Source organism: Canis lupus, chromosome 28, assembly GCF_011100685.1.
Source record: "Canis lupus familiaris isolate Mischka breed German Shepherd chromosome 28, alternate assembly UU_Cfam_GSD_1.0, whole genome shotgun sequence".
Classification (NCBI taxonomy): domain Eukaryota; kingdom Metazoa; phylum Chordata; class Mammalia; order Carnivora; family Canidae; genus Canis; species Canis lupus.
The window spans coordinates 4,572,625-4,582,184 of record NC_049249.1 but is presented as its reverse complement, the minus strand read 5'-3'; the positions used below and the strand labels follow the sequence as shown (position 1 = coordinate 4,582,184).

Sequence of the window (9,560 nt, the reverse complement as noted above, 5' to 3'; positions counted from 1 at the left end):
ACAATAGCTACAAGCCACACCTTGGTATGGAGCCCTTGAAACTTGGTTAGTGCAACAGACTAGCACTAAACACACACACACACACACACACACACACACACACACCCCACCTGAATTTTCATTAAAACATAAATATAAATTGCCACATTTCATAGCCGTATGGCATGCGAAACATTTTCACCCTTGAAGGATGTTCTATTGGGTAGCGCTGCTTAGGAGAAATGTTGCCTTTTCCCTTTCCTCCCTGGTTGGATTCCAGGGCAAGCAGAAGGGTCTTTCTCCTCGCCTCCCACCTCCTCCAAACCTCCAACCTCTGAGGAAGGAGATTCCTCTCCTCTCCCCTTCTTTCCCTGCTCCACTTCCACACTGCCCATCCGCAGGGCATCAGATTGTTCAACAGCCTTACATACGCAAACGGAAATGACCTTTCCAAATCAGGCACTGCCAGGCGGCATCACCCTCTTCTTCATCAACAATCTGCAATTACTCCACTCTCACAGGACGGAAATCATTCTGCCAGAGCCACAATCAGGCAAACTAAATCTGAACATTCCAAGAATCAAAAACAAACACAAAACCCAAACACATAGCATTTAACGAAATAAACAAAGCACATGCTTTGGGCTTTGCTAGAGCCGCTCTGTAAGTGGTGACTTTAGTTAGACAGAAAGGAAGCCTGTGAGGTTTCCTTCTATTCTCCAAAACTTTTTTTCCTCAAAACTTTTTCATAGAACTGGTTGTCCTACATTATTTAAATGGAGAATGGACCTTATTTGCCACCCAAAACAATGTTATGAAATGCAAAAGTGTTCAAGCCTGGAACCTAAAGACCTTCACAGATGAGTGCTCAGGGCTTTCCAAGGTTCTGCATTTATAAATCCATTTTCAGTGCTAATGAATTCTTTTACAAGCCGTATTTGCTAATTCTTAGGTGTGTTTTAGACATAGATTCGCTAATCATTACTTAGATGTAATCCAGAGGTTATTGCAGGGAAAATAGGACATAAAGTCCAGATTTATAAAGAGCAGAAGATTAGGGGGAGAAGGAACGATCAGGGGTAAACTGAGGAAGGGCTTTATTAGTCTATTTTTTAAATATCCTGAAGTATTGGGTGGGTACTGCTCAGTAACTGTGCAGTTCCCTTTTCAAATTTTCCTAAAAATCTAACTCATACTGAAACTTTGATATGCCACTGATCGAATCACCCAAGGATTCTTGTTAAGATGCAGATTACCACCCAGAGGTGCTGGGGTTGGGCCGGAGGTCTCCCAGCCCTAGCAGGCTCCCAGATGACCGCGGTGCTGTTGAGCAGCGAAGGGTGGAGACGGCAAGAGGTTGGAATCAGACCGGCAGATGAGGGAACTTGCTTCCGACAGAGTGATCTACAGGAAGGTTAGCCTAGAATCTGCCTTAGGTGGGGAACGTCTGGGCAAAGCTGGGACGCCGCTTCTGCAGGCCCCTGAGACCCCAGCTTTCAGGCAACATTGGCGGGATGGGGCGAACCTCGGCAGGCCAACCGCAGTAACGTCTCGCGGGGGCGTCTTACGCGCCCAGCACCTGCACCTCCTTCACCGGGTCCGCCCCGCACACACAGGGACTGTGATTATTCTCCCTTCGCAGGAGAGGACAGTGAGGCTCAGGGGCTTAACTCGCTCAAGGGCACAAGCGTTTCAGGAGAGTTGAATCCGGCTTCATCTAACTCCAAGACACCACGCTTTAGACTAACACTTTGGAGCCTCAGTTTCCCGAGCTGTGGCCGGCGGAAGACGCATCCCTGCCATCACCGTGTAAGGGAGCCCCCTGCCCGCCTTCTCCAGGCCTTGCTCGCCGACCTGCAGGGAAAAGTTCCTTTGGAGAGCACGGAGCTCCCTCCGCTCGCCCACGGCTGCTCCGGGTCTCGGCGGCCCCCGGGAGCGCAGGGCGGTCCCCGGGCGGGCGGGCTCGGGACACGCGGGCGGACCCGCCACAGAACCGCGCCGGCCCCCGCCCCCGCCCGCGCCCCCGCCCGCGCCCGCGCCCGCGCCCGCGCCCGCGCCCGCGCCCCGCCGAGGGCCGATCCCCGCCGAGAGCCCCTTCGGCCCGCGGGGCAGGGTCCGCCGCGGCGCGGGCGGGCGGGGGCCGAACCTGCGGCGCGTTTCGGAGTCCGGGCGCCGGGCTCTTCCCCGCGACGCCCCCCGCCCGCGCCTCCGCCCCCGCCCGCCCGCGCCTCCGCCCCGAGCGCTCCCCGCCCCGCGGAAGCGCGGACCGCGGCGGCTGCGGCCCGGGAAGGGTGCGCCGGGGGCATGTCCGCGCGCCGCCGGGTACAGCGGTCCACGCGAGGTGAGGGCGCGGCGGGCGCGGGCGCGGGGCGCGGGGCGCGGGGAGCGGCCGGGCTGGGCTGGGCTGGGCCGGGCTGGGCTCCCCGGGCGCAGCCTCCCGCGGGCGGCCGTTCCTCTCCCGGTTCCCCGGCGGCGCGGGGCTCAGGGGACGCGGGGCTCCTGCGCGGCGGACCCGGGCCCCTCGGGCCGTGCCCACCTGTCCTGCGGGTGTCGGGCCCGCGCCCCTGCAGGGTCCGCGCAGGTGGCCGCAGAGGAAGCGCCTCTGACCCCCCCGCCCCCCCCGTGCTTTCCAAGGGCAGATTTCCCGGTGGGAGAGAGACTGCTTTTCCGCTGGACTGGGCTGTCGGTGTCTTTTTCAAAAAAATGTTTTAAATCTTCTGCCTCAGGTAATGATTTTCATCTATCGTGTGTAATGTACTAACAACACGTCAGCCTTCAGAACCCTCACTTTACTGAACTTAATTTCTCTTCCGTTTCTTGTCCTCAAGGAGGGCCCTGATAGCTGTAGTGCACACTTAGGGACAAGTGTTGGCAAGCAAAATTTTAAAGCGCGATTCCAGTAAGCCCTGGGGCTATTTGGTTAGCCTTCCGTTTCCACAACTCAGCTTTCGGACCATCTTACAACTCTCCCCGCCCCACCCCCCATGTTGAGTCAGATGGAACCTACCAGAACACTGGTTAAACCATTCCATTCTGATGGGACTCAAATTGTTTCATCCAACTTGTTTGCTGAGAGCTGGGCACTCTAAAGGCGTAGCCAGCTGAACCCAGAAGAAAGACAAGGTCTGACAATTTTTTTTTTTATATTTTTAAATTTAAATTCAATTTGCCAACATATAGTATAACCCCCAGTGCTCATCCCATCAAGAGATGCCCTCTTCACTGCCCGTCATCCAGTTACCCCATCCCCTTAGGAGTACCCACCATTTGCTTGGAGGTGGAAGCCTGACAAATTTAGAAACACATTGTCTCCACAGATACCTGAGATCACTAGCTTTTAAAATCATCAACGGATCCTGCAGTTTGTCTCCCTGCCCTCTACCACCCCTTATCATGCCAAACTAGGCTAATGGTGTCTGACTCTCCCCAGGTGCCCGAAGTATGTCTGTTAACGAAATAAATGATGAAAATAAAGAGTCATAAATAAGTGACTAGATTTGGTCACATAATCACAGGATCTTGGAAATTGAAAAGGGATTTAGGGATCTTCTACTCAAACCCTTTACCTTGCCTGCCAGGAAGCTCAGATGCCCATTGGCAAGGATTGGCTAAACTCATACTGTTCATTGGTGATGGAAGCAACACCACAGTCCAGGCCTTCTCCTCTCCACTTAGTTCTGCTTTCAAAGCATCTTGCTTCTAGGCATTTTGAACAAAAAGGATATAAGTAGAATCACCTGGAATGATATCATTTTCCTGTTCTTATTTATTTATTTTAACTGGTGGAGTTTTGAAATAATTGAGAGGTTGATTTAGTCAAACCACCTCTGTAGTACAGTTTTAAAATTACAAACCCTTAATTTTAAGTAATATTTGCATTCTTGAACAATGATGAATAAATATGCAGATATATCCTAGACAAATATCCAGAGAAGAAAGGTACTCAAAACAGGTGGGCTCAGTTTATCTCCATCTCTCCTTGGAATCTCAGCTCCCTGTGGAGATGACTGGTTAGAGTGAAAGGTACAATGTATGACTTCAGGGCCAATTTGAGAAAAGGAGGATATGAGGATCATTTGTGTGCCATGATGAACAGCATGAACTTATAACAGAGCTGAGATGGGAACACTAAGCTGACTTCTTCAGCATTTTGGGCATTGCACATTGTTTATGTTTTTCAGTTTAGTTCAATTTAACAGAGATATTTATTCACCTACTATATTATATAGTGCCTACTATGTGCCTGGTGCTGTTCTGGGCATTTGGGATCTATCCGCCAACACAGCAACGAAGTTTGTTTCTGTGGAGCTCAAGTTGTGATTCATTCATTGGAATTTTTTCTGGATTTTGTTTGGCAGATAGAAGAGAATTTTGGTTTTGCCTAAAGTGGGGAAATGAACATAAATGTTCCAAATTATCTTCCTTCCAATCCCCTGATCCTGCTGATTTTATAATCACTGAAAACAAACAAAAGAAGGGAATTCATATAAAGTACTTTGACTCCTATGAATGTATATCCTCCTGTACATGAAGAGCGGGTCCCACAGTTGTCTATTTTATGTATGTTCATTTGGAGACCCTTAAATTATATTTCCTTTAGTGCAGGGACATCATTGTGCTGACATTAAACTTAATGAAGTGTGGGAGAATTCGTGTTCTTGATAGCGTTAGCGCTAGCCATGTTAGTGTTGCATACGGTAATTGTACCAATGTGTGAGATGGAGCTTCTTATTTATTTATGAAGATGGTGTTCTGCTTTCATTTTCTCTCACTTTACATTCTGTCCCCCACTCCCCTCCGCATCCCCAGGCCTCACAGTGTTGTGGCTTCTCGGTAAATCCGTTACCACGGAAGGTTTTATTCAGACATTCCAGTTTTAAGCATTTTTCTAGTTCCCCCAACTGCTTTTTCTTCAAAATGGCATGGTTTGCAAGCTTAGGCATGTTTATTGTTTTTAACAAAGGCTTATCAAAATGAACTTGGCAGTTTTTCAGTCGTATACAGCCAAAAAAAAGTATTCAGTGCAGCTTTTGTGGTTGTTTATGCATTCCTTACCTAACCTATTGCTTTGCTTTTAAAAATCGCTAATTTGGAAGCTATTTGCTTCTGAGAACCTTGGTAGGATATCTCAAAACTCACCCATTAAAGTGGTAGAGTATAATAATTTAATTGAGAAAAAATCAAATCCACATTTGATGTTGGGAGATTCTGAGTACCAAGATTTTTCTGTTTTTAATTTGTTCGACATCAAAGGATGTCAGAAAGTGTCATTATCTAACAATGTCCTATTTGAATATGGTCTCTGTTAAACACTTGGAGAAGAGTCACGATTTTTCTTTTTTCTTTTTTTTTTTTTTTTAGATTTAAAAAAAATATTCACCACACACACACACACACACACACAGGCAGAGACATAGAGGGAGAAGCAGGCTCCTCGCAGGGAGCCCGATGTGGCACTCTATCCCTGGACCGGGACCACGCCCTGAGCCAAAGGCAGATGCTCAACTGCTGAGCCACCCAGGCATCCAAGAGTCATGATTTCTGATGGCCGCTAGGGACCCAGATTAGTTGATTGCCTTCAGCTGGCCACCACGTTGCCCCATCAGATGCTCAACTCCGCTTTCCCTCTTCTTTTATCCCACATTGATGGATGGGGTGAGCTGCTGTAGCCACATAGGAAGTCACACACCTAAATAAATTATTTAATGTGCTCCTTCTTTGTTTACTTAATAAATAATAAATACTTATTGAACTTCTCCTTATTTTATATATTTGTATGAAGATGGGGTTTTGAGCACCTCTTTTTCCATGCTGGTGGCAGTAGGGGATATAAAGCCACAGAACCTGCCTCTGCAATAGCTTACAGCCTCGTATGGGGAAAAAAAAGACATTGTATGACTAGCTATAAGACAGGTTGTGAACACCATGAGGTAGGTAAGTACTTTGGAAATTAAAGAGGAGGAGAGAAAGCATGCAGAGCATGCGGATGCTGTGAGGAGTACAAGGTTTGGGGAAGACATGCTTGAGCTTCTCCTTGAAAGACAGGTAGGATGGTAAAGCTTCCTAGAAGCAGGAGGGTAGATCTGTCTTTATGGGAACATACCTTTGCTTTTTTTTTTTTTTTTCTTTTTTAAAGAACTATCAAAGAGTTCCTTTTAGGGGCCAGGTAAAGCTGTGTTGGGTTGCATGATAAACACTTATCACTTCTGCATGCTTCGCCCTCCATCTTGGGTAATAGAGTACTGACCCACACTAAAATAACTCGGGGTTGGGATGTTTAGGTGGCTCAGTTGGTTAAGTGGCCAACTCTTGGTTTCGGATCAGGTCCTGATCTTGGGGACCTGATCACCTTGAGCCCTGCGTCCGGGCTCCGCACTCAGCAAGCGTCTGCTTCAAGATTCTCTCTCGCGCTCCCTCTGCCTCTCCCCCTACCCACTCTCTCTCTCTCTCTAAAATAAATGAATAAATCTTTAAAGGAAAAAAGAACAACCAACAACTCAGGGTTAGCCAGTACTCTCCTTCCCTCTGAAACCCCTCCTGGTTGTTGCTGAGAGCACAGAGGTCACTGTGGCAAATAGCTATCATCACAGTAAATTGGTGTACTTTGCTTTTTTATGAGCTCTTGTGCATGCTTATAGTAGTGTTTGCTCATAGTCCTGTGTATTCCAGTAGCACTGGCCATTATAATTTTGCAGTTTAATGAAATATTACATAAGGTGATACAATGATACATTTACATAAGGTAAATGCCAAAGAATGCTTTTCTATAAAAACTAAATTGATTGCCATAGGCGCATAAAAGTAAGTTATTTCGAAAAACAATGTCAACACATGCTATAACATGAACCATGAAGACATTATGCTAAGTGAGAGAAGCCAGATGCAAAAGACCACAGATTGTATGATACGTCCACAATAGGCAAATCCATAGAGACAAAAGTATGTCCGTGGTTGGCGTGGTGTGGGGGCGAGGAAAATTGATCATGACTGGCAATGGGTACGTCATTTCTTTTTGGGATGATGGCTTTGTTCCAGAATTAGATGGTGGTGATGGCTTTATAACATGTGAGTGCACTAAAAACCACTGTAGCCTTTAAAATGATTAAAATAGAAATTTTATCTCAACCCCTATTCCAAAGACAATGAAGCTAAAAAGAGAAAGGGCAACATCAACAAACAGCTTACTACTGCTGAGATGTGGTAAAGCTGTAAAAGATTAGAAAACTATATTAAAATACAGAAAGATTTTGTACTCAGGCTTTTCCACAAGTAACTTTAAGGTACAAGTACTTTTATTGTCTTTGAGAAATGTGGTACCGTGATAGACAAAGTGAAAAATGCTGATCTAGTGGACTTCTTAGAAGTGATCTTGTTTTTAATGACATTTGTTCTTATTTTACATAGTAATGGGAATTCTTACCCCTTGTTACCAGTTAGATATCCCCAAATGTATCTTCACTTTTGATTTTTGTATTAAAAGTAGCACTGTGATGGATTTGACCAGTCTGAACTCTGTTTTGCAGATTTCTGTGAGTTTTCAAAGAGTCTCGGGAGCTGTTAGGGACATGGGGACAATGCGGGGAAAGATGTCCTTCATCCAGCGTGGGGTTCTTTATGGTGATCTCTTCTGTAACCTGAGCAGGTGTGCTATTCTAGATTTCACAGTTTGGGTTTCCAAGTAAGATTTTATCTGAACAATGGATTTCTTGGTGAAAATAGGTTTGTAAATGATTGGGCCACGTGTTTGTAAGTTTCTGTTTCCCTTTCCCTGCCAAATTTGGTTATGTCATTCTGGTAGTTCCTAATTATTTCAAAATACTACTGTGTACCTGTGTTGAAAATGCATGGGAAGACATTGGTCTTATTAACTTTATATCCTCTGTGCCTGAGAGAGAGCCAAATGAGCAGTTAGATATTCTGGGCAAGAAGCATAGATTGGGAGTTATTAGCATAGAGTCAGTGTAAGTCCTGTGTGTATGGAGGTAACCACCCAATGAGAGTGTTGATAGAGAGATGTGTGGTGAGTCAAAGATAAAATTCTGAAGAATGGCTGTGCTGGGTCAGGTACTCTCTGTACTCACATTGTGGTCAATAAAGTTTTCTCTTTAGTTTGCTATTTCCCCACATATGCTTGGGCATAATTGTCAAAAGAACTGGAACCTGAGTGTATACAAGTGGGGGTGGGGGTATGGGGTAGGGTCGGAGCATAGGCTGTGGAAAGCAGCCAAGGAAGTTTTCTCTTTCTTTGAATACCCTACATATCCTAGAGGGCTCCTTCTATATGTGTATTGATGTACAGAAGGAGAAGATAAACTTGAGTGTTTGCCTCATGGATTTGGTACTGAGAGAGCCATTGCTGTGTTTTTGGCATGCAGTGATTTATTAAGAAGCATTATGGTTTCTTGGTTTTTAAAAACATGGACTCCACCCCCCCGCACCTCACTCCAGGTCTTCATTCTAAACTTGTGGTGCTAAAGTGGTGACTGCTAGGTTCTGAGTATGGTCCCAGTGAGACCTCAGGTAAGTCCCCATTCCAAGGGGTCTGAAGCTTTATTTTGTTTCTTTGACACAGATCCTAACTTCAATGCTGGCCAGCTGTTTGGCAAATTTGTTACAAGTCTTAATAGGCAACAGCCTGTTAACATAATTTATAAACTCATAAACCCTCTCAGAAAAAAATCAAAGTACCATGGTAAAGAATAAATAAATGTTCATGAAGAAGACACTGGCAAAAATATTTTACTTAATAGTTAGGGAGTTCCAGTGATAAGGGTCATTGTATCAAAAAATTAAGCACTACATATTTTTCCCTCTTGTTTTTACTTCTTTCATTTGACTCCTTCCACATTCAAAAAAGATAAGTTCTAGGGACACCTGGGTGGCTCACCAGTTGAGCACCTGCCTTTGGCCCAGGGCGTGATCCTGGAGTCTCAGGATCGAGTCCCGCATCGGGCTCCCTACATGGAGCCCGCTTCTCCCTCTGCCTGTGTCTCTGCCTCTCTCTCTGTATCTCATGAATAAATAAAGTCTTTTTTAAAAAAGCTTTAAAAAAAAGATAAACTCTAGATAACCATATATTCTAATTTTATGAGAAATTAAGGTCTAATTAAAATTTCAAATTTCATTAGAGGGTACCTGGGTGGCTTAGTTGGCTAAACATTTGACTCTTGATCTCAGCTCAGGTCTTGATCTCAGAGTAGTGATTTCAAGCCCTGTGTTGGGCTCCATGAAGCCTACTTAATCAATAAAATTTTATAAATTAAAAAAATTTCAAATGACATTGAATAGCTGATGCATATGAGTTGGCATTTCAGAATCATTCTGGCACATTCTGCTTTCTTTACAAAATTTTGCATGATCATATATCTAATTAGCAGCAAATACAGGCTGTGTTAAGGTAAAGTTTCAGTTTTGTTTTTAAAAATTTTTTGTTAGTTTTAAGCTTGGAAGAGACATTTGAATGAGATAAAATAGAATTAGTTACTTTTAAAGCCTCTAATAAAAAAATACTGGGATTAAGCAATGTTAAAATAACTCAGTGAATTTATCTTTTCATCAGGCAAATGTTTGCTGAGTACCCA

The 9,560-nt window shown here is 45.0% G+C and overlaps 1 protein-coding gene across 9 annotated transcripts in view; it reads left to right on the top strand.

Annotated features, from left to right (window-relative positions):
* The first annotated feature begins 1,272 nt into the window (after positions 1–1,272).
* SLC16A12 (solute carrier family 16 member 12) overlaps positions 1,273–9,560 on the top strand; it is a 79,668-nt gene continuing 71,380 nt past the window's right edge. For 3 of the 9 annotated variants that reach the window (XM_038578164.1, XM_038578155.1, XM_038578165.1), the window contains exon 1: positions 2,203–2,320. The gene's annotated coding sequence lies outside the window, so the exon portion shown is untranslated. Of the gene's footprint in view, positions 1,394–1,414; positions 1,789–2,202; positions 2,321–2,613; positions 2,706–9,560 lie in introns of those variants that run through there. The other 6 variants (XM_038578156.1, XM_038578159.1, XM_038578158.1 and 3 more) reach the window with 5 other exon arrangements.